The 27087-nt window shown below is 34.0% G+C and overlaps 1 protein-coding gene and 1 non-coding gene across 6 annotated transcripts in view; both read right to left on the bottom strand.

Annotated features, from left to right (window-relative positions):
• The window catches only part of LOC111047296 (cyclin-dependent kinase 14), a 331518-nt gene that overhangs the window by 209363 nt on the left and 95068 nt on the right, over positions 1–27087 (bottom strand). The gene's annotated exons all lie outside the window — the stretch shown is intronic.
• On the bottom strand, positions 21195–21276 carry Trnas-gcu. Its single transcript has one exon. It is a non-coding gene; the product is annotated as a tRNA-Ser (tRNA).

Genomic DNA, 27087 nt, shown 5'->3' with positions numbered 1-27087 from the left:
ATGCTCTTTGCATGCTAGTTAATATTCTATACATTAATATTAATTCCATGCTACCTAATAATTAGCCACGTGGACAGGTGTTTTTTCCAATTGCACACCATCTGATTGCAATAAAGCTCTGCCAAGGGGTTTTGGTCAGATTCTACGTTCTTCGGTTTGATCGATCTCTAGGTCACCGATCCGTGAATACATGTACATAACCTCAATCTTCAAATATTTTATATAATAATCTATTTATGAGCAATAAACTTCCTTCAAATCCTTTTTAGGTTCTTGTACCATTTAGCCAGAACAAGCTGATGCTATCTAATCTTGGTTATTATCTGCTTGGCGATATTAGCCAATTACTTTATTTTTAGACCTATTACTATTTCTGTTAGGGCTTTTTATCTACCCAGATTTAAATATGTTACACAAGTTTCATCATAGTCTGGAGTGAAGACCTCTGAACAAGCTAGATAAATTGCTTTGTTTCGGAATTACTATACAGATCCAGATTATTTCCAGCTTAAAAAAACGCTCTGCTAGATTCAATCATAGAAAAATAGTTATAAAGTACCTGCATCATTATATTATTTTTAAATATCTCATTTGTCAGTTCCATTATCAAAAACAGATAATAATTTGGGATATCATAATAATACAGTAGTATACAAGCTTTAAATAAATATCATCTATGAAATAGTAAGAATTGTAATTTTTGAAGCTTTAGTAAGCTGGAATCTCACTAATGATAACCAAGGCAAGTCACTTGTCTTATATTTGGATTCATCTATAAGAGGAATCATTGCAGAGAATTTTAAAATGCTGATTGGGAGGATGTTTTTGCTCAAACATTATAATAGGATTTTCTAGCTATTCAGAATAAAAATAATCTATTTGAATTCATCGAAGTAGCCATTCATCATGAGTTTTATAAGATTTAACCATAGAGAAGCAATAGCGTAATACACTTACGCAATTGTTTCTCTATGATTTAACTTAATGGTAATTCGTTAGTACAGTAACACCAAAGAAATCCCTAAACCAGCATACCCAAACCAACATTCATGTCGAATGTATTCTCTATTATATAATCTATATCAATATAGTTCACACATGGTAATATAGTATTAGACACATTTGCTTCAGCACAACATTTGATGAATAAATAGCATTGATATCAATGGAATATAAAATTAGTCTTAATTTATCGTCAGGTTACATTCCATACAATCCTATCGTTACAACCAATATTATCATGCTAAAAACTGTAAAAAGACAATATCCAGGCACCACAGAGTGTAAAATCAGTGATACTAGATAACATAATGACTCAGATGATTGGTTAGAGCCAATTAGTCAATAGGTGGGTTAATATGAAAAATTAGAAAAAACCCACCAGGGAAGAGTTCAATTAGTGAATTGGGCAATCACCATAATTAATTGAAAGCGATGAATTCGGGATTCATCAGATTAAAACGATAACAGCAGTGCGCTATACCGATCATCAGGGAATTTGGTCCATTAGGGTGATAACGTTTTTCAATTGGAAGAAAAAATGGCAGTTTGAATAAATTGATTAGGCTTCACTTACATTGACTAATGACTGGTAGAACACTCTTTCAAGTAATGATGGAACGGTACTCACCTGAAATAAGAGAGAAAAAATATTAGAATTGAGAAACCGGTAACTGTAATAACAAAATGCGAATGGTTGAAAAGCATACACTTGAGACATTAAAGTAGTATACCGATGATATTGGATAATAATGTTTGATGTTTCATTAAAAAAGTATATACAATACAGTATACTGATATTGGGAGAAGTATTGATCATACTGAATAATATACTATTGAAGTATAGTTATAGCTAAACATTTAAAAAACAGATGTCTGAAAAGATGGTATGTTAGAGATTTAGTACTGTGCAGTGAAATTCATCCGTTGTTTTGAATAAGCTTTTTCAAAGAAAGGGGTTTGTATCATTGAAATTTGAAAGTCTTGGGTGTTGAAAGAAGGATATCAACACACTGGATTTTTTCATTGAATATACTACTGTGTTTCATGCTTGTCCAGTGAACACATACTAACCCTGTCTTAGCTGTTACCCTATTACAATGATGTATTTCTAAGTTCTACTGGAGATTCGCAATAAGTGTATAAGTGTCACATACAATATAGCAGAATAGGTGTAACACATACTAGTTTAGTAATAGAACATGGTACAACATTAATTTTCTCAAATCCCTGTATGGTCCCAGGATAATCTTAATTATGTACTAAATTTCTTCATTTTACACGCAACAACTCATATAATAAACCATTGTCTAAAGGATGAATTGTTGTTATTTAAAAAAATAATAAGACTTTCAATGTAGAACAATTGCTTCTTAGTTATATGATCCCAACAAGAAACGTGAGATTACCAACATCCTATCTAAATCGAACATATGAGTACATGAAAATACTCATTTCCCAAAATTCGTATTTGATATCACGATAGCCTAAAGGCCTGAAACATGAATAATTATATTTGCTCGACCCCATTGCAACTTCAGACTGTAACCGTCATCAGTGAAGCCCCAATTCGGCTTATACTCTCAAGTTGAATTGAAAATCTGGCTGCCTGGCTTCAACAATCTCCAAAACTCCATCCTGAAATCCATTCGGGCCTTTATTATTATTATACGGGCCAGCCTCATGAGCCGAGAGGAGCCCTATGCTCTGTAATGAATATTTTCCTCTAAACCCTTTCTCAGTCTACCATAAACGCCAACTCAAATTACCATTTTACATGACGGCAAATTAATTTGGCGATAACATAAATTGGACCACACGTCAGGCGGGCTTGAGTTGTATTATAGTGAATAATGAAAATTGCTAGCTCAGGCTTTCAAAAATCTGAAGTGAAAGAGAAATTTTTTAGGCGCTGAGTTTGTTCATATTTCAGTTTCTTTAGTTCAGAATATTTTTGTATTTCTTGTACAAAATAACGTATAAAAACACAATATATCGAAAATATATTCAAAGACGTAGATTTAATGTTAGTTGAGTAGTTTTATCGGAGACAGAAGATATTACAGGAGGCTATTACAATACCTTTTCGAGCATAGACCCAACTCTTTACTGCTTCAAATCATGCACAGCTAATGTGAGCTACTGGTGAAGTTAGGGCACATTACCCCCTTTCTCACCAAACCTCCCCCCCTCCCCCACACCCAAACAAACGCAATCACCTTAACCATTGGTAGGTTTGAAATTGAGTCGCGCGACAAATCTTCATTTCCAATGCTTCCGCAGGGTGAAAACTGTCATGCCCCACTGGAATGTTCTTCTCCTTAATATTTGGAAACCCCTCGTACCTCTTCCCACCTAGCAACCCCCTTGATGCGTTCGTAAATGCCCCATTTCCTATGGATGACAGAATTTTACATTTCCACCTTTTAGTTTTCCGCTCCACCGTATTCCGTTCTACCATTTTACTCCTCACCGTATACATTTCCATCTTTTCGTTTTCCGCTCCGCCGTATTCCGTTCTACCGTTACGTTGGTTATCGTAATCATCGTCATGATCATTTTCCGCGTTGTGCACCCCTTGGGTTATCGGTTCTCTGTTTTCTATCGAGTGCGAAAACGAGTATGGAAAAAAGGTAGGCCTTGAAAAAGGTCGAGTTGTTTTGAATTTTTGATACGTTATTACGGGTTGGGAAGGTGATGGGAATTCAAATTTTATTTAGGTCACCAAGCATCTAGGTTTCCAGCATCTAGGTAACAACTACTTTTATTACTTTAGACATTTCCTTAGGGTATTAGAATAGTAACAGTATATAGTAGCATCAAAGAACACAGTCGTTAAATCTAAAATTGTCATTGGAAATCCTGTAAATGATAAAATAATATATGGTAACATGTAAGCTTTGATCAAAATATTTGTCTTTTCTGAACAGTAAATGACTGAACACAGAGAAGTCCAAGATGAATTAACTATCGGCGCAAGAGAATCTGCATTTAGAAATCTAATAACCAGAGACGTTCATAATTCATGGTAAACGTATACTGTGAAATACAAATACAGTATATTGATTCTCAAAAGTCAATTTTATTGTCATTAATGTTGATATCATCCTAGTAAGAGAGATGATCTAACTTCTAACAACAAAAGCTGAGTTTCAAATGAGTATCCAACATCCGACCAATGATTAAAAGAGAGTATAGAATGTATAAATTACATTCTATACTCTCTGATGGTTAACTAGCTGTTATGCAATATTGATTGAAACAATAGAATAAAGTTCCTTCATAGCACAAAAAGTGAAAGTTTTGCGTGTCTTCCAATCAAAACTGACATTAAAAGATGTTCGATAATGATTAATAGAGATAAAGTGCAGTTGAGAGTATATTGAAAAAAAATCTAAATTAGCTATGTATCATAAAATTGAAGTATTGAAAAACTGATATGCAGTATATATCAGTACATTCAGTATTATTAGTACCATATTAATGTTTTGAAGAGCACATCGAACATTAGAATCTCAATCTAAACATATTGGTAAAACCAATTGAAGAACGTTCATTGCACTGATTGAACTGACCATCACGACTTGTTGTTGAGATCGAAAGACGTGGCAGATCATTGGCCACTTCCTGCTCACTGCCAGCCAATCAGGACCGCATTCTCCAACAATCGCGACAATATTGTCACGTACCACATACTCCATGCTCTATTGATTATATCTCTCTCCTCTCCTTCTTCTTCTTGATCTATTTATCCTCATATTTGTAGTTTCTATACTTCATCGGCTTGGCCTTCCATACTTCTCAAATTTACTACTTTCTTCTCTTCTACGTCTACTTCAGCTTTATTCATCTTCTCAGCATACTGTCACCTCTCCATTCACCATTCTTCATAATCACAATCATTCTTCCTCAATTTTTCTTCTTCTCGCCATTATCATCTTCTTCTTCAATTACGTTCTTGTCATTCGCAACTTCCAAAACTTTCTCCTCACCCATTCTTGTTCTAATCTACCTCTGATTTTTTTCTCCTTCTACAATGCGATAGTCTTTCCTTACTTCTTCAGTTCTTTTTGCTTTTCTTTTTCAACTTTTACTGCATAAAATCTGATTTTTCCTCTCAGAGTTGTACTTTTTTCTATTCAATCATAAATTCATCCTTCTCCTATTTCCTCTTCAATCTGTTCTTTTTAAATCTTCAACTTTCTGCTCAAACATTCCATGTCTATCCTATTATTTCTTCCGGTTATTTACTTCTCTATATTTCTATTCTTCTCTTCTTAATAATTCTTCTTCAGCAAGTTGTTTTCTTCCCTACCATAGTTTACCTTATATTATATTTCTTCTCTCCTTTGTTCATCATCTCCTCCACGATCAAAATCATTATAATCTTCTTCACCAACAGCTTTTGCTTCTTCTACTCCTTCTTCATCATCTCTTCCACCTCTTCCTCCAACACGGTCTTTCCCTCTCCCACTTCTTCCATAAATCTATCCACCTTTCTTTCTACATAGTATTATATTCTTTCACTGATGGCAGAGCGTCTTCTACAGTAGCCAGCCAGCCATCTCAATGTTACGGCTCAATTTTTCAATTGGCCAAGGCATCATCCAAGTGTTAATCTGGCCTTGAATGAAATTGAAGGTCTTCTCTGAATAGTGTGTAGTAGTTGTGATAGTGATTCTTTAGTGACTGTAATCTGTGTCTCTAGAAGCAATTCTATATGATTTGAAAAAAATAATATGATCACCTCAGAGTATTTGCAGGATTTAAAATACATTATGTTGGGAAACTTTGAATACTGTTGTATATCGTAAGCTCAATATATTGTCAATTCTAATGAAATGAACAGCCAGCCCGAACATCCTGACAGAAGTAGCATACGCAACATATTGTGTTTTTATTCCACTGTGGAGATTCGTCCTATCAAGCTACTTCATACAAATTAATACTCATCAGTATTGAAACACAAATCTTCAAGACTAAATGTGATGTTCCAGCGAGTAACGAATCAGTGCATATTCTTCTTCAGAAAGTAATCTAGAAACACCTTCAAGTGTGCATAATTAAAGTTTCATAAAGTGTGACAAAGACCATTCACCCGTGTCATCCCCAAAATACTTATTCCCGACTCATTTGCAACCCCTCGATGCTGCTACGTGTCGATAATTGATTAAATTATGGAAAATGGTGTTTATCATGCGTAAAATTATGATTTCCCCTGGAAACTAGGGGGACGAACATCTTCAAAGATACCCAAAAATGAACTTCAAGGTAGGGGAAGATTTGGGAGAGGTGTTGAGAGTGAGAGGAGTGATCAGGTGGAGAAGGGGAGAAGAGCAAATCAAAATTAAAAGCCGTAACCCCCTCCCCCCGCGAATGGCTTCCTGTCGATCCATCATAAAATGAACGGATTCCCGGTAGGTGTTGTGAAGAGGCACTCCAGGATATCACTTCCTCTCACTCCGATATCACTTCCTCTCGCTCCGATCATCACAATTCACAGTTCACCCAATCATGATTCACGAATAATTAGAAATCGACCCACGTCACCCCTCCCTCTCACACCCTTCACACTACAGGTCCCTATGGCGGAGGGGGGCACTCCAATAATGTCTTCTCTGGAGAGCTCCCTCCCTCAGGAATCTCTGGTATGCCCTCGCTATATCGGTCGAGGACCGCACTCGTCTGCTCTCTTTGATTTTTCACTGATCAAATGAAGGATTCCGATGTTTTTTTTCCAGCGATTGGTCATGAAGTGTGTGATTTATTTTTGTTAATCAAGGTTCGTTATTATAATGGTTTCGTAGCATGAGTGAAACAAATTTTAATTTCTCCTCTTTTCAACGATGATAATTAATTCTTATAGTACAATAAAGTGAATTCTTTATTTATTGATTTTTTTGTTTCCAAATCTTTTTACCTGAGTCATAATTGAGAGCTCTACTTTATGATATGTTTAATTTATCTTTTTTTAAACGATAATAAATAATTCTTAGTAAGATTAAAATGAATTCTTTATTTTATTGATTTTTCTTGATTTTCAATTTTTTTTAATGAGTCATATTTTGAGAACTACCGAACAAGCATGCCTCGGATGTATCTGTATCTACGAGTGTATCTCATATTTTCACATCTGATAACAGGTATTCATAAGATATTTAATCTATTTCTACCTTATAATTTGTTCCTACGTAATATCTGTTGAGGAATATTATTCATTCAATCACATTATGATGACAATTGAAAACGAAATTGAGAAATGAAATGAAATATTGTTAATGACATTATTAAAGAAAATAGAAATAAAATACTGCCAACCAACCCGAAGACTTCTGCTACTGCAAATATTGACAACAGGAAGTATTATGCATACAATCAATACCTTGCATTGATAAACAATAGTTGTTTTGTGCTATACTACAGTAGTAAAATAATCATTTTCACTGAAAACATCACTCTACGAATGTGGATAAAATCGTCACACAAGAATTTCAAAATTAAACCTCAAAATAAAATTCACGGCGGTTTACCACAACCAGAAGACATTTCGCTTTGGCTTAGAGCTACAAGCTGACTAAACAAGTATTACACTTGAAGCGGTTCTCGAATTAGAATTAGAATAAGTTAGGCCTAGTTGGTCAGTCACTGACAACAGTCAAAACGCCCTCCAACCACCAAGACGATTCCCTAATGAAAAACACCTCCACCTCGCAGATCTGAGGTGGATTCGGTCTTGCATCTCGTTTCATATGAAAATGAGAGATGAAGAGGAAGGCTAGAGTGAGAGAGAGTGAGAGAACACATCTGCAGAAGACGTGTCATCTTACTTGCTAATGACTACCTGCCAGAAACCCCACTAATTCGGCTTTGTACGATCCGTACAGTGCACAGAGCCGCACAAAGCATCAAGCACAGGTTAAGTCCGACGGTGCTTCGCCGCTCTAAGCTCCTTAACAAACGCTGGCACAAACACACGTCAGTGGTCGACAAAGCTATAGTTGGATTCACCGCGAACTGACAGTATTCCTCATTAAATAACACCAACGAATCCCATTCAACTAATACTGACTGTCAGAAGTTATAGTGAGATTGACTTGAAACTGTCTGCAGTCCTTGTGAAGAACATCAATGCTTCCAATTTCACAAAATCTGACAGTTAGAGGTGAATTTCACTAGGCTGATAGCACACACGAGCACAAAGCATCTCCATTGCCACTGATGGATAATGCTGGATGTTTAGTACCAAATTCAAAGTAGTTTCATTTGTATTTGAATAAGGAGAGTGGATCATAATGGTGAGAATTATCTGGTATACTAACACAAGAATTGGAAGATTATTATTGTTTGCTTACTCTAACAGGGTTTAGGCTGATGGTTTTAAATGGTTTGATATATTATAAATTTGGGGAAAATAGATGATGTGATAAAATTAGTAGAAGATTGATTTGATTGTAAGAATTTGTTTATTATATTAACATTGAAAATACTGTTTTTGGTAAGATATAGTAATATTGGTCCATAATAAAACACTACAATATTGGTTTAAAAAGTGAAGATGACACCATGGGTATTGTAACATGTTTGTAACCTTTTAATACATACAAATTATTTATAGATATTTTGAGACAATATTCTAGTGTTTTATTATGAAGATTTGTCAAGAAATATTACTACATCATGCGACTATCAAGAAAAGAATTGATTTTGATTAGAGTAACTTGAGCTTCATATTTGTGTTTGTTTTTATTTATTTATTGATCAATACAATAACAAATCAAATGAATATGATCCGGAAAGAACAAAAGGCAGAGCCCAAAACTATTCTGTTCCCAAATTTTTGATAAATAATTTTGTTGCTTTGGCATATCAAACGTATCAAATGTTGAAGGACAATTGGATGTTCGGACGTACACACCATAGAACTCATTCAAAAATAATAAATAACAAATCAAATGAATATGATCCGGAAAGAACAAAAGGCAGAGCCCAAAACTATTCTGTTCCCAAATTTTGATAAATAATTTTGTTGCTTTGGCATATCGAACGTATCAAATGTTAAAGGACAATTGGACGTTCGGACGTACACACCATAGAACTCATTCAAAAATTATAACCCCCAAAACCTGTATAAAATGATCAATTGTGAGTAGATATGGGAGAAAACTGAGAGTAAGAACTGTAAATTGAGAATTTTGAACAAAAGCAGCGTAACTGAGATGAATGCAGCAGCAGCAGCAGCAATAGCAATTGACGGCGAATAACAGAAGGTGCAGCTGATAATAATGGTGAAAAAGGAGATTATACCTTCACAGAATAGAAAACCCGAGACTACTCAATCTGAAGCCAGGACCCAGCCAATCAATCTTCGCCTTTCAGATTTTCATTTTATAGCGGTAACCCCACAAGAGAGCTAAAGAGATTGAGAGAGAGAAATATAGATAAATGGAGAGTGTGTGAGAGAGAGAGAGAGATTGGGGCACAATGAATAATGAATGACCTGTTTTCAATTGAACGTCGTCGATGATGGAATTCAGAGCAAAGCCATGCCGTGGATGGAAGCTGGCTGATAAACCTAAATTCGCGAGTATAAAGAAGTAGAAGGGAGACTGCGGTGATAGTGGGGCGACCAGATTTTAGAATGGAGCAGGCGTAAAGTGGAAGTATGGTGACACGGAATATGAAAGAAAGTGAAAGAGGTAGACGAGAGAGAGAATGAAAGAGAGATGAGAAAGAGCACAAAGGAGAAATAGGAAAAGAAGGTGAAACGTGGAAGAGGTTGTGAACTGTAAACTAAATAAACAAATCTATGGTAGAACAAAGAGAAAAGGAAATTACAAGAGAATGAGAGAGAGAGAGAGAGAGTGGACAAGAGAGAGAAACGAAGAGCAACATAAAGATAAAAGAGAAGAAGACGAACATAGGGAAGGTATAAGATGAAGAAGAGAGGTAAGAACGAGAAGGAAAGGTATACTGAGAAACTGGAACGAAAGTAAGACTGAAAATGAATTGAAGAGAGTACATTGATTCTGAGAGAACGAAAAAAGAACATGAAGTTTGGAAAATACAAAAGTACAAGAGTAGAAATTATCTTTATATATAATATGGGGTAGGCCAACTGTGTAAGAGAGAAAAATACAAAACTTTAACATAGGAGTGAGTTGTAGAGGTTGAAGAAATAGAGATGAAGAAAGGATATGATAGAAGGAAATGAGGGAAAATGGAGAGAAATAAATTCGATTGGATCTAGTATAGGGATAGAAAATAATAGTAGATAAGAAATAAGGAACAAGAATAAGGAAGAGAAAGAGGGAAGAGAAGGGAAGAATAGAGCAAAGGAAAAAGAAGAATGAGAGTGGTAATTGGTTAATAAAGGTATGGAGATGAGCTCAGGAAGATAAGAATACAAAAATCGGAAGAGAAGTGCAAAATACCTGTGAGGGGACGCTGAGAACGGAAGGGAAAATAAACGAATAAGAGGATTGGATGCGAAAGTCAAAATAGAAGAAAGGGGGAAATATTACACAAAATAAGTAGACGTGAATAGAAAAAGATTAATGATAAAAATGAAAATAAAAGAAGGAAAGCTTCATAATAATTATAAAGAGAGTATCCTGTATATACAAGAAAGTGATGATAATGGAATCTCAGAAGAGTAAGAAATGACAGAGACGTTCCAAATGTGCAATTATCAAGAATTCACTCTATCTCGTATTATGAAGCTAATTTAGAAAAGGGACTTGCTAATCCTCTCCTTGCACCCAATCCACATCCAAGGAATGCCTTGAGCACATCTTCCCAATGGAAAGAGAAAAAATGAATATCCAAATGGAATCAGACCTACTTCCGGAAGAAGGAGCAGCAACAAAAAATGGATAACCAAATGGAAATGGATTCCAAACGACGACAAAAATAATAAAGCGTTGTCGGAGTGGAAGAAAATAACAACGCTAATTCATTACGCACCGGGAAAAACTTTGCGAACAAGACATTTGCAATTCAGAGCAGTCTTAATTCGCAAGCTTCTTCCTCACGGGAGGCTCGACGCATTTTAGGCCTACAGAGTAAAGCTGCTGAATTCCCCGGCAGAAATTGGGCCATTTGATTATTGTAGTAACTTAGGTGACTTACTATTTTTCCTATTAAAAGGTGACTTACATTAGGTGACTTACTATTTTTCCTATAAAAAATATGACTCAAATTAGGTGGCTTACTATTTTTCCTATTCCTATTTTTTCACATAAAAGTTTCTTGGGATAAAAATTTGTGAGTTACCACCATTAAAAGTACATTTGATCATCCAATGAAGCTTCAACCATCCAAGTAAAAACTAGACATGTAGTCTGTTCATTATTGAATATATAGAATCAGACCAAGAATGGTATATAGACTATACACTATCCTTGGAATCAGACTACATCTACAACTACTGCTAGTATAGATAGACTTATTGGAACAGAGGCTACTACTTAGAATGAACCGTAGAAAACACGAGGAAGGTTGGAAAGATAGGAAGGAGAGGAACAAGAACACGTTGAAGTAGATTAGTGACTGATATGAATGAAATAGTTTCTTTTCTCAAAAAGCAACAAATTACAAACATTGGAAATTTACATTATTACACAATAATTTTATAGAATAGTACTCCACACCTAGAAACTATTCAACGAATGTGGAAGAAATGTGGAGAAATGAAAAACAATGATTGGATTGGAGATTATGGAGGAATTAGGAGGAGACTGTTAGAAGATCCTGATGGAAGTAGGAGGAAAAAATTAACTTGATAAGGAAAAATACAATTAGGATGGGGAACTCTCTGATCTGAAACAACGGAGAACATGCACTAAAAACTATGATAAGATGGAAAAGTGAGTAGAAAAACTAAAAATTAAAGAACGTTTCTCCGATAGAGAATGATGACTAAGAAGAAGATGGGGAAAAAAGTAAGAATAAATCGATTTTGATGATTGCAATTTCTCTAGAATTGAATGAGGAGGAATCCTGTTGCCTCGTGTAGAGGCGGCTGATTGTGGATGCGAGTGCGTGCGATCTAATGGATTTGATTTAATCTCAGTCTAGTGGCTACTGTGTTTGTGTGTGTAGACACGAGATGTGCTGAATAGTGAATAGACCCATGAAAGCCGTTTCTCTTGAGTACTCCACAGTTCTATCGGATTACTGTTGATTGAATATCTTTGCAACTTGGGTCTGAATTACTGACTTTCAACAAAAGTACACTTTTTGAACCAATATTTTCATTGGTGTCAACATACAGGATTGAATGTAGTTCAATTATCTACCTCCAACAAGAGTATTTCAAGTAGTGTTTCAGGTGTCAGTAGTATTTCAAGTAGTGTTTCAGATGTCAGTAGAATATACTATAGATACAGCGCCAGTGATTACATGCTCGAGAACAGAGCTGCAGTTGAAGACTCTTTCCAAGGATTTGAATTAGTTGGGGACAATCCAAAGATTTTTGTAAAATATAGAGGCGGATGAAATGTTTTGTAGAAGGGTTCTGTAGGATCTCACTTAATTCTGTATAGAACAATTATGTCCATAAGATTCATTTTTTTCGTGTTATATGCGAGAAACCAAAGCACAAGAGGTAGGGGTGGGGACTTTGATATGTTCACCTCCTTACTACCCTAAACAGAACTGCGGGGTCAAAAATTGTCTTTTGAACTTTTTCCTCTGTAACCCTTCCTTGACTGGACTTAAATATAATTCGACATATTATATTTGAAACAATAATTTTCATAAATCTGAGATACAAAAAAAAAGAATGAATACTTGTTGGAAATTATAAAGAAATACTATAATTATAAAAACTATTAGAGGAAACAGGTACTGATTATTAATTTCTTATTATGTATTATTATTTCTCTATACTCATTCTAAGCTTATTATCATCATCTTCATAGCTTGGAACCGAGCATAGGCCTAGTGTACTGTATACTAGAAGAGCATATTGTGGAAACGAGCATAGACTGTACTAGTATATGCCTATAGAGCATGAATACTGTATGGGAGCTACAATTTCATTACAGTTCTTGAAATTACAGCTTAATTCCAGATACAATTTTATTACAGCAATGGTATTGCTTTGTTTATTTTTTAAGAAAGCAATAAACCCTCAACTGATAGGTTTCAACGAAGAACAATGAAACTAACACTCAACTTATAAACTATAACGCAATTTGAATAACTATAAAACTTAGAATGTATTAGAGATTGTATAATCTTTGGTATCATCGATTGATAATGTTTATGGAAGCAAAATGAATACCTCTACTTCCACATCTCATCAGTTTGCAATGCACTCTATCACTAGTCACAACTGATCGTTAACGTTGACCCGTTTCCAACTAATTTTGACGCGCAAGCATCATCAGATCCCTAGGGCGTGGCCAACGTTAATAACGTCGCTCGCCTGTCGTCCATTTTAATATCCATTAAACCAGTTATATTCATGGATACTCTTGTGCTATTCCTTCGATGTGGCTGCCATCATCCATTAATCCACTCATCCATTCCACTACGTCACTAATGGTGCATTACCTCAATGTGCACATCCGTCTTGCCAGACGTCTATCAATAATAGAAGGTATTCTCAAGTTTGGTGTTCTCTATCAGAGAGCCAGACATCGTTGCATCAGCTGATTGCCTATTGTTCATTCGCTTAATAGACTATTGCAATATTTTGTTCCAGTCTTAAATCATTCCTCCCGTCATAAGTTTCCTCTCTGTAACCTCTCCTTATTCTCCTTGTCATTATCTCACAAGTTTTATATACATCCCTCCTTCTTTGGCTTGGTATTTTTTCTTCTTCCACTACTTATTATTATAATAATTTCATACAATTTCGTTATATTTATCTACATTTCCTTTCATCCCTCTTTCATTTCCTTTCTATTCTTTCTTCTTTGTTCATTTTCTCGTTTCAATAGCATTTACCTTTCCACAGATGGAAATTACTGAGTAATTGCAATTATTTAAATGCTAATGAATTAATTATATTTATTATTAAACGAAAATCCAAACTAAATGCTGTAATTCACCCAGAAGACTTCTGCTACTGCAAATATTGACAACAGGGTAAACAGTTAGATGGAATTTCGATGAGCGCTACTATTCAAAAATTATTTGTCAGTTCCCGGGTGAATTACAGCATTTAATTTGGATTTTCGTTTAATAATAATAAAGCATTCACCTTTCCTTCATTTGAATTATTTTCTTTTCTTTCTTCTTATTGTTTTCCACTGATATCACCCTTCACCAAGTCTACTTAATCATTCTCCTTCTCCTTCAGTAGAGAGTTGCTGGGAAGGATATTTCTAGTATTCTTTCCAAAGAATGGGCATTGATATGTTCAAAGCTCCACCAATTTATGTAGATGCAAAACAATATACAACTACAAGACAACCAATTTCGGACTATGTGTAACCTTATCTACATTTGGGAGAGGAATAGCACAAGGTTACCCTATTTTTACTCTCCCTATCATTACGATGATGTACTTATTTTAAGAATTAATAAATAATAAAGAATTACAAGCTTTTTGCTTTTAGAAAAAACGACTAGAAGTCAGATATTTTACGATAAATGAATTAATCACTCACTGTGACAACGAAATCTTTCGGCAGTTCCGCCATCTTCTTGGTTGTCTTGGTTTAAAATATCTGACTGCTAGTCGTTTTTTCTAAAAGCAAAAAGTGATTTAATAATAAGCAGTTCGTGATGGATAACAACATTGAAGAATTACAAGCTCTAAAAATAATTATTTATTATAAGTGTATATTATTAGCCAGTATTTATAATCAACTGCATGAATGAAGCAATAAATCAATCGATCTCGATTTTTTCTATTTTAATTTTCTTCTATCTCTTATCCATCTATTTCTTCATTTACGTTTCTATTTCTCCACCTATTACACATTTATCTTCTACTTCCACTTTCACTCACTCATTCTTACTCATCACCAACTCTCCTCCTACTTCTTCCCAGTCAACTTTATATCTCCACCATCACTCCAAATATACTCGACATCCTCAACAATATTCATTCACTTGAATCACTCACTGACTGCATTCATTCAGCATCTCTCCATCCATTTGTGCAGCTGCCGAATATGATCTACACTTCAAAACGTCAGCATTGGATGAATAGGACACAGTGATGTTATTAATGAGCAGGAATAATGACAGTTTGAAACTGACAGAATTCATTTGTAAATAGCATAAATACTCCCCATTCGAACAATGCTGACGTTTAAAATTGAATCTTGCCATAGAACTCATGACAACACTACTAATGACTGCTCTTATCTCCAGATTCACTAACAAGAAAGTTGCATACTCCGATTATTTCCTTCCCCACTTCTCCACCCTCACCAGCATCACTGAAATATCTCCCTCTCTCTCCCAACTCATTTCTCCCATTTCAAATTACTACAACTGATCAAACCGATGTTCCTTGTAAGCCTTGTACTTCGCCTCATTTGAAAGACCAGAAACGCGAGTAGAGTTACCGTTATAACTTTCTCGAATTTTCAAAGTAAAGCAAAGGCGGGAAGCACACTCACTACACTGAAAGGGTGTATAACGTGATTAGTTGGTGGAACTCCATGAAACCCTCCTGCACAACTCCTATGCGGCTGCATCATCATCGACGATATCAACATCATCATCATCATCATCATCATCATGATCACTATCATCGTAATCAAAGACACAAAGAAATTCTATACACGATCTGCAACGATTCTGTCAAAGGGAAATATTGTGCTTCGGTGCGCATGAAAAACAGCAAATTGGATTTCTATTACGTTACTGAACGTATCACTGTTTTCATGCAACAGAATATCTCTTCAAAAATGCTGACTGAATGCGCGAGATTTTGTTAACTAGATTGATACATTTTTGAAAGAGATAATTTCCACCTCTATAAAGTCAATTCCGAGATGTGAATGATGTTGATGATTTGCCAAATGTAATACTAAAATATCTATTTATTACATTTTACATCACTGATGTTGTTTTAATGAAATAAATATCGATTTTCATACTCACCTGAAAAATAAATCAAAATATTAATAAGAAACCTGGATCTATTTTCATAGTGATAAAATTAATTTAATCATTCCAACTAACAATAAATAAACTATTAAACAATTTTTACTCAAATGAATACAATAATAAAATCACTTCAGTCTGGTTGCACCGGTTAAAAGCCTGTTGAACTTCAATCAAGATTGAATTTTTTTTTTTTTTTTTTTTTTTTTTTTTTTTTTTAGATTACGTCTTAAAGACTCCAGTCATGGAGTATGAGACAAGTCATGTTATTACATAATAATTCTAACACTAAGTAGTTCAACCTAGTTTAGGTTTGAAAGGAATTCTTGTACACTATAAAAAGCTCTATCAACTAAATATTTTTTAATTTGTTTTTTGAAAATCTTCAAATCATCATTACTTTTCAAGATTTGAGGTAGCTTGTTATAAAATTTCCTACCAATATAATCTGGTTTTTGTTCAAATAACCTACTATTGTGACCCATTATATGATAATCTGCTCTGTTTCGCGTATTATACTCATGAACATCTGAATTCTGGATCACACCACTCGTTTTCACATGCATTACAACTTCATATACATACAAAGATGGCACAGTTAATAGACCAAGCTTTTTAAATAAAGGCCTACAAGAGTCTAACCTATTCACTTTCTCTATACATCTGAGTGCCTTCTTTTGAATCTTAAACACCCTGTCCATATTTTGTTGAGATGAATTACCCCATACTAAAATAGCATACCTAATATGAGATAGTATAAGTCCATGGTAAGCAGTTAACAGTAGTTTTTATCATTCAGCCTAGCAAGCTGCCGCAGGACAAATACCCCAGATGATATCTTATTACATATCCTCTCAATGTAAGGATGCCATGTTAATTTCCTGTCCAATAAAATTCCCAAGAATGCTACTTTCTCTTCTTGGTCTAATTCATTTTCCTCTACAAACACATTTATTTCTCTATCCTCTACTGAATTATATTTACTTTTGAATTGTAGGAATTGACATTTCTTACTATTTATTGTTAATTGCCTTTGCTTCAAGAATTGGACAATTGACTGTACTCCAGTAAAAGCATTTATTTCTAGACTATCTAATAAATAATTGTTAAAGATAAGCGATGTGTCATCAGCAAACAACAGAGCTCTGTGATCATTTAACTCTTTTGGTAATTGGTTCACATACAACAGAAACAGTAAGGGACCCAGAATTGAGCCTTGAGGTACTCCAGCCTGGATCTCCAGTTTTTGAGATTTAACTTTTACTATTTCATTCCCATCCACCTTGGTAAGCTCAACACACTGGTTTCTACCTATGAGATATGATTCATGAGAACCAATCGTGGCATTTAAACGGGATTGAAAAGTGACGAGCATTTGTCAAACTGGGTTATAGAGTGCTAGGATAACAGTGAATAGTAAAGATTCATAGTCAGATTTGATTCCTTGTAATCATTGATATGCCCCAATGACGAATGGAGCAAAAATGAGTAGAATAATTTCTAAACGAATTATGTGTTAGGAGAATTGTAAGACAAGTAAGGAAATAATCTAGAATGTTGAATAACAAAGCTGCACTTCATATTTTTAGAAAGATTATAGCAATGATTTTTATAACCAAGGTTTGGTCAATATTTCTGAAGCAGTCTGTACACAGGGAAATAGTACCTAGTTTCTACTAGCTGTCGTGGGAGCGCGCAGATGGAAGTGTCCGAAACTCAAATAATGTACATGGAATTTCCAATTCTGTGTTACCGTGATGGCTAGTAGACGCTTAGTGGAAGCTGCTATTGTCCCCATGTGCAGTGTGCAGTGTGCTTTAGGATTGTTGATTAAGTAAAATTAGAACGTAAATTATCAGAAAGATTATGTTTTTTTAAATGACCTAACAATTTTGGTGAAGTGACACTCAATATACGAACCGTTACGTAAATTGTAAACTGATAACACCACCAACACATCCAATTACCAAGTTATTTCTTTCTCATGAACCTAATACAGTTAATCTATCTATTCCCATTCCTCTTCCGATAAAGACGACAGGCGGACTGATAAGGGAGCGGAAGGCTGGAATAACAACAACAGATTAAAAAGGGGAAGGGCCGCCGTCACTTTTCATCAGCCCTTTCATTTCTATTTCCGGTGCGGTTCTTCCGCTCTCTCTGGCGGGCTTTTTGAAATTGAGTCGTCATCCTCCGAGGATAATCCGCAGCATTCGGCAGAAGGAACGTCCTGCTTGGTGTGTATTAAGAGAAAAACCAAGAGAAACGAAAGATTGATCTTTGTCAAGTCAGTTGGTTGAGAACCCTGATGATCATTTGTTTCAACTACTCTTTACTTTGAACTGTTTGCTTCACCCATTGACATAGTTCTTGCTAGAAACAACTGAAATATTTGTAAAATTGATGGAATCTTGGCCAGTTGGCTAAGCCCTTCTACATGATGAACATTTGTTTAAACTTTTCTTCTACTTTCAGCACAAAGTTTTGACATAGTTCTCACTACAATAAACTCAAATTTTCATAGAGTTCAGTGAAACGTTGTAGTCGATTGGTTTAAATCCCTTTAAATGAATAGTTTTACAACACTTTACAAATGAAACGTTTGCTTTTCCCATTGACATATTTCTCACACTATTGAATAAAACCCCAATAAAATTTCAATAACCTTGGATGAGTCAGATCGTTGAAACACTTTTGAATTAATTTATTTCTGGCCAAGAATGGTCTTAAGAATAGTTTATAATTATAATGGCACTAACAGTATCGACAATCTGAGATGAATCTGGAAAATAACTGATAAATATAGATTTTCATCAGTAGAACAAGAACTGATACATAATAAATTATTTTCAACACACTTGTCACCGGTCATTTAATATTATTAACAAGTTTCTTGAATGTATAATCAGATTTCAACAGAGATATCACATCGAATCGCACAGACTGTATTCACAGAGAAGAATTCCTTCTACTTTGTGCTGTATTCCAACAGAAACATCAAATTGATTCCAAAGGTCTCTCCATTTGAACTGAATCACCTAACAGGTATTTTAATCCTCATGAATTTACATTACTATCCAATAGACTGACAGGATAAAGTAAGAGAACAACTTAACAAATAATAATGTCATCGTCGAGTCTAATCGACCTTCAAATTATTATTCATCAATTGTACAACCTGTATTCAAATCACCCGGCTTCAAGACTTCACTAGTACTTGGCCTGTTTTGCATTTATGGAATAAGGCACGCTAACTTCCGTGGTAAAGGCTAGGTGCAATCAAACATGTACTGTTCTGAATGGTAGGAAATGGTTAAAAAATTAATTGAACATTACTCAATAGGTTTATTCGATTGGGAATTCTTACATTATAAAGTTGAATAGAATATCAAGGTCGAGGACATTTTTTTACTATGAATAATGAATATTAATTGCATCAGATACAACTGTTTGAAAAGTTAATTCGATAGTGGAATTGATGTTCTAGTTGAACAGATAGGATCAAATTATATTAGACTAGCTGGTAATCCGCGTTTGCAATGGGGAAAGTTTTGTGTTGTAAAATGCTTCTTATGTCCAGGAAACATAAAATATTTAATAATTAAGTTATTTATTATTTTGTACAAATTACATGGATAATCCTCATCACAGTTAAAAATTTCCAGCAAAAAAATGAGTTTTATTGATTTCGAACCCGCAACCTTTCTTTTATGAGTCGCGCGTACTTCCAATTAAGCTCTGGAATCACTTGTAGCTTATGTTGTTGCGTAAACTTTGAACCACATATTTAATAAATTTGGTTGATGTTTTTATGGTGAATTAGATATCTTAGTTCAACAGTGAAATAAAGTATTGGAGAATAGTTTTTAAAGCTTGCTTGACGACATTGGAGTTTCCCTAATTTCAAAACGATAGAACGAGGAATTGGCGAGCGTGCAAGACTCATTGAAGGTGAGAAATACAAGTAAATCATTATTATCCACATTATTATTTATATGTACGAGGAAGAGGACCTACATTTAAACAAAAGTAGATATCAAAAAGGAGGAAAAGAGAGGGTGGAAGGAATAGAGGGGATAAGAGGGAGATAAGGTGATGAGGATGGAGAAAGAGTAGACGAGGAAATTAAACAAGTAGGGAACAAGTGAAGAAGGGAGGAAGAAAGTGAGGGAAAAGGAAAAGAATGAGGGTGGGGCTGTTATGGGCAAATAGATAGGGAGAGTGTAAGTAAAATGAAGGATAAAATTGGAGAGAATAAGATAATATGGAAAGGAAAAAGGTTCATAAGAAAAGAAAAAAGGTGGAGGTGGAAGTGAAATAAAATGGGAAGGAGGATGAAAGGAGAAAGTTGGATGAGAACGTTAAATGGAAAAGAAGATAAAAGAGAAGTGGAGAAAAGGGAAGGAAATAATGAAGAATAAAGAAATCGAAGAAGAATGAAGAGAATATGAAAAAGGCAGATGAGGAGGGAAATGGGTGGGCTTGAGAAGAAAGAAGATGAAGAAAAAGAAGGAGAAATATATGAAGCAAAATACACGAACTTCCAATATAATATTCCTATATTTTGGAGTGAGAGCAGCATATAGATATAGACCATGAATGACTCACTCACTGCATGTTCGTGTTCACCAATTAAAAATCAGTGCACTCTATCTGATATGAGCAATTTTATGAATAGATTAGGGTCGTAAATTTAGCTGCACATAACAATGAGATCATTTTCGTTCATGGAAAAAACCTTGAATCATGGGTCAAAATTAGAAATGGATGAATTTCAACTGAACAATTAATTTCTGATTGTAGAGTAGCCTACTGCTTTTGAAACATTCCTTTTAATTTTTTTTTAGAAATAATTGTAGGCTTGAGATGATTCACAATACCTATCCCGGTCTTTTTATCAAAAACATTTTTTTTTAATTGAATCTTTGGAAATAATACTAACGGAATCTACTTTATGCTATGGATATGAAAAACTATGGATCTAGCTTCACAATAACTTACAGAACTCGTATAAATAACAATTTAATTTCAAATATAATTGAAAATAAATTGTTATTGTTAAAGTTTGGTTTCGTTTTATTTTCAAAATTTTACTGCACGCAAACGAAAAATGAAAAAAAATCCGACGAGGATGGGATTCGAACCCACGCGTGCAGAGCACATTGGATTAGCAGTCCAACGCCTTAACCACTCGGCCACCTCGTCTCTTGAATCACAAAACTGCTTCGTCGGATCACTATTGAAAATCTAAAAATAGACTGTTTAATTCCCTGAATCTTCTTCATCAACATCTAGATACAGTGGTTCTCTAGATTATTTATCAAGATAGATTTATGGTGTACTTAAAGAATATTTATAATTATTGCCCTATATTAAATCTTTTCAACACTAATGAATTAACGAAATCTACTTTAATGAATGATATATCAAATTGTGAAGTCCTTTTTGAAACACGCCGTAGATATCGGGATTGAATTTCTCTTCAATTTTTCAGTACTTTTACCATCCGGTTATTATGACTGGGTGATGGCTATAAATTTGAAAATATGGTTTACCAGTATCAATTATTATTTGTATTGTTGCAATGAAAACCAATAAAATCTTTAAAATCCCTATGGACAGTTGGAAAAACTATTCTAATTATTATTCAATCAATCAATTTATTTATTTGTTTTATAAACTAAGTAGCATCGTTATTAGACTATTTTATTACAGATCACTTTATTCCATAAGTAGCTTATAACTCTCTTCATCTGCCAATTTATTATTGGAATACTGTAATTTGAATGTACTGTAATAGATCGGTTAAAAATATTATTGGTATGAGGTGATGTTGAATGATAAAGTAAATAAACCAACTTTGAAAAAAGGTTGATAGAAAAATCATAAGTACTTCAACCAAAATGTTCATCTCAACATTCCTCGAATACTTCATGTTCAGTTGATTAAAAATTCCTAAAATCAATTACTTCCATAGTAATAGAATTTATATTTACTCGAATTATAATTGAAATTAAAGTTTCTGAAAAATGGAGGATGATCTTCACTAAAATTCCTAAAATCAATTACTTCCATAGGAATAGAATAGACATTCACGTGACTATGATCCTCATAACTGAATTTGCACCGATGTGAAATTCATTGGCGAATTCAAAACTACTGGTCATTCCAAACAGACTTTACTGTTGATGAGTAACGTACATGGATAGTGTCATGTTATACACTGGAGGACGACATGCTCAAACACCAACCCCACCCCTAACTCTGTCAAGGATATAACACATTTCAACCCCCCTCACACCAACAGGAACCCCTAACCAAAAACCTCATAACCACTCACACGCAACACACTCTCACACACCTACATGTTATCCTATACTTAACTTGCTTATATATCTATCTTTGCTGCACTAGTATTAATGTATACGTATACAAATACATATGTGTGTATGAACTATGAACACATTATATTAGATCCATCCATCACATGCTAGCAACTGTGCCAAAAATACATTACAACAATCCCCCTGGACCTGAACACACATGTTCAATTCACAGGAAAGGGAAGTAGCGTGTATTAGTTTTGAAAGTTATTATCTCACTGTATTCCTCTATTATCTAGTACTCGTGCTGGGATGCTCTATTCTGTATCTATAACAGCATCAATTATTTATTGTTTTAAAAGCTTTACCAGTACAGAATACAGTACTAAACATTTTCTACTATTGCGACTCAATAACAAATCAACGTTTTTGAATGGTCACTATTTATTTATTTATTTTTATTTTATTTTTTATTTATTTATTTATATTTTTTTCAGAGAAGCACTGATTGGGAGAGGAAAACTAAGGATACTCCTTGTACTTTTTCTTTCCCAAATTTAGATAACACTTTAAAAGTCCAAAATAGGGTTATGATTTCACTTTACTAAAATTTAGTCCATTTTTACTCAAAATACAACGAAAACTAAGATTTCAAATTTTGACGGTTGAAAACAGAATGAAAAAACAAAAATATCACACTCAAATCACCATTAATTGTAAAATTTTTGAGTAATTTTAGAAAATTTAGAGCCAGAAAAAACACAACTCACTATTCAGCACAGCTGAATATTATTATTTACCGTACTTATTTACCATTTACAACCAACTTAACAAAATCCATGATGATTACATCATAAATTTCATGGAAATGCAATTTTTGGATTGTTGACAAAATCCATCATGAATTTCATCGAGAAAGAAACAGACTACAGGCCAAAACTTCTTGAGATTACTTTGTGACAATAAGTCTTTTTATTCAATAAATATACTACCACACTACTTGCTTAGATAAACTTATTAAAAAAAATATCACGGAATTTAAAATTAAATTTTAATGAGACCAATTTAGAACATCACATGATAAAATTCTGGTACCAATTTGATTTCATTCAATAACAGCCCAACTCCAAAGCATTCCGTAAGATGATCCATGACAATTATCTGTTGAAAAATAGATAATCTGCTATTATTATTAGTTGAGGTCTGTAGACGTTACCTATAGGTAAGTACATTATTTACCAGATCACTTACGTATTTGTGGATTTATTGTCATAGAATATGTTATACTGTATCAAAGTAGATATTAAATAGTTGTTAGATGAGGTAACCCTTCATATTGGATCTACAAAGATTGAACCTTGAATGATTGAACAATGTGGATTCATTATAATTTCATTTTTCACATAACTCATAATGCCTTGACTTGATGAAAATATTATTATTACCATGTATACAGTCAGGCATTGTATAAATAAGCTCACATTATCTCACCGAACATTGATTCAATACAACATTGTGACACTGTAATAGGCTTCAACATTTATGTAAATATTTTGGGGCTGCGAACCAACCTAATACCGCACATTAGTTAATAGCAGATGGTGTTTGTTGGGTGTGTACTTGTGCTTGTATTATTTAGAGTGCAACATGTTTGAAGGCGCTGCCTGAACACAGATGCATTCAATTGCTTGTTTGTGAGGAATTTATTTTCGGCCCACCCTGTTTTCGATGTGGTTGGAATCGATGTTACGAGAGAGAGACACAACTCATGTAAAGAGCACGTACATGTTCAAACATGTAACAAAGGGTAGGAGGTGTTTTGGGAGTCAAACAATAAACTAACCTGAATTTGTCTGGATAAGCTTTAACAGGGAAGTTTTCGCATACATGCTGAATTTTAACGGGTTGATAGAATTTAGTGATTAGTAATATTAAATATTGAAAGTTTATATTATGTAAAGTATCGAATTTGGGTAGATAAAAATCCCTAACCGAAATAGTAATAGGTCTGAAAATAAAGTAACTGGCTAATATCGCCAAATAGATAATAACTAAGATTAGATAGCATCAGCTTGTTCTGGCTAAACGGTACAAAAAACCTAAAAAGGATTTGAAGGAATTTTGTTGCTAATAAATAGATTATTATATAAAATATTTTGAAGATTGAGGCTAGGTACATGTATTCACGGATCGGTGACCTAGACATCGATCAAATCGAGCAACGTAGAATCTGACCAAAACCCCTTGGCAGAGCTCTATTGCAATCAAACGGTATGCAATGTGAGAAAACACATGATCACGTGGCTAATTATTAGGTAGCATGAAATTAATATTAATGTATAGAATATTAGCTAGCATGTAAAGAGCATAACCAATAAACCAAATAAAAATAATTAAGTTTATTCAGGAAATAGGAGGTACCAGGCGCATGAATACCGAATAAAATTTGCATGCACCAATAGCAAAACGGCAGTTAATAGGCGGCAACTGTAGGCCAATTCAAAAATATTTCTATATATTTATATAAATGTACTGGATTATGTGTTAAAATTTTGTATAGTCTATGTTATCGATATGGCTCGAAAGCAAAGAAATTATTAATCGTACAATCTAAGTAATATTTTGATATTTTTTGTAAGATCTATTTGAACCTAAATGGCGGAGGACTAAGATATTCAAATTTTATGTTAATTTGAAAGTCAGAAATGAGATTTGTAAAAATTGAGAAAGGAGAACCAGCACTCGCCAACCAAATGCCACCAGGAGAGGACCCCAAATATTTTAGAGCGTAGTACCTTGCTAATAAATTTGTAAAAGTTAAAGTAAAATCACATTATTAAATTTCTTAAAGGACTTCGTGGTGCTATTGTAAAGCAGAAGTCATTTTCATTTTTTAAATAAATTTATAACCCCTTGGAAGAGACGATTCCGGCTACCATATTCCCGGACCACATGGAGTTGGATCGACATCGGCGGCTTACAAGAAGATTTTCGACACGTGAGTGATAAATATTGAATTAGTGATGGGCGCCCTAGTGCTTCGAATTAATCTAATAATCAAAGCTAGCTCGTCGAAAGGGTTTTTATTATAAATTAAGAAATTAATAAGAGTAATACTTGCGCAAGTAAAATTAGTATTAAAGGTATTTTATTGAAAGAAAAAGATAGATCAATACATTTCAGAAAATTCTATTGAATCAAAGAAGTATAAAATCTAGGCTATTAAAACATATGCATATGATATTTAATTTTTGCAATATAATTTGCGATAGTTTGTTATAGCTCTAATTCACTAGATGAATGGCTCTACCTATTCCGTCAGGTGCCGAATCTTGCACCCTGAGATAAAATATATATTCGATACAAAGAAATCTACTAAGTACTAGAGATTTTAATATATATATATATATTTGGATTATTAGTGGCTAATTTATCAAGCTGATTTTAAAGAACATATTTTTTAATTGAGTTGTCCAAGTCGACAAGTATTAGCAAGCGCATATCGCAGCTACATGCAAAAGAATGCATATGATTTTAAGATAAAGGCACATGGTAATGATTCGTGCCATAAATCTAGAATATAAAATTTAGCCTGTGATATTTTACTGATTTCAATTATTGTTCTATTTTTATATTATATTTTTTATCGCTCTTTATATATTCTTTGCCTCGATCTATTTTTTGCATTATTTATTTAATATATGTATGAAATGTTTATGGTGTGCAATTATTTTTATTCCTCAACACTATAGTATAAGTATCATATTTATATATTTATTTTTTATTGAATTACAAGAGTTATAGGAGAAGCCCATACCTAGGCCTATCAAGATTTTTTGAGACTGAATCCTATTAAAAAACCACGACCTAGATATATGATTATATCAAATATCTCATGCTTTACCGACTGATGCCAAGCAGGAGGCTAATCGTTATTTAAATATAAAGAATAACGTGACAATTATAAAAGTGATTTTTCAATCTGATTATCAACTGCAATAATTTATGAACATGATTGATTTCCACAACAACAGTTGGACAGTTTTGAATACACTAACTATTTTTCCTAAGTATCATTTACCAGCTCAAATTCATGGTTCAATCGTTCTAGATCCTATTTGAAGGGTTCCTTCAAAGCTTCAGGCTATTTCATATCTACTTTGATACAGTATATCGTATTTTTTCAATGGTTCAAATACAAAAATATGTATTTCGTCTTGATATCAATTAAGTTCAATGTCTCAAGTTTTCAATTTATTGTTTCCTTTGGTACATTCATACATACTATTTCTTACGTCAACCTTCAAAATTTAATTTTTTTCAAATAACTATAGGGCCCCATACACTAGGGAACTTCGATAGGGAACCAAGTTCGTGTAGGATTTGCCCACATACTGTAGCGGGGAGAGCGAACAACCGTTCGTTACTTCAGTGTCTCTTGGGGTCTAGAGATGAGCGTTTCAAAGTTTGCAGCTGCTGTGGGAAGAAAATATTTTAAATATATATATAGATATAATATATCGCCCTGGCGGACGAACCGAACAAAGTTTTTAATCCAGATTGAAGACCAAGTTCGTCACGAATTTGGTTCGCGGTTCGCCAATTTTCCACATACATTGGGGAACTTAGTTCGCGAGAACCAAGTTCGACGATCCAAGTTCCCTAGTGTATGGGGCACTTATTCCTGGACCGA

Source organism: Nilaparvata lugens, chromosome 5 (assembly GCF_014356525.2).
Source record: "Nilaparvata lugens isolate BPH chromosome 5, ASM1435652v1, whole genome shotgun sequence".
NCBI classification, from domain to species: Eukaryota; Metazoa; Arthropoda; class Insecta; order Hemiptera; family Delphacidae; genus Nilaparvata; species Nilaparvata lugens.
Note: the sequence above shows the minus strand (reverse complement) of the source record. Positions and strands in the feature narration are given on the sequence as shown.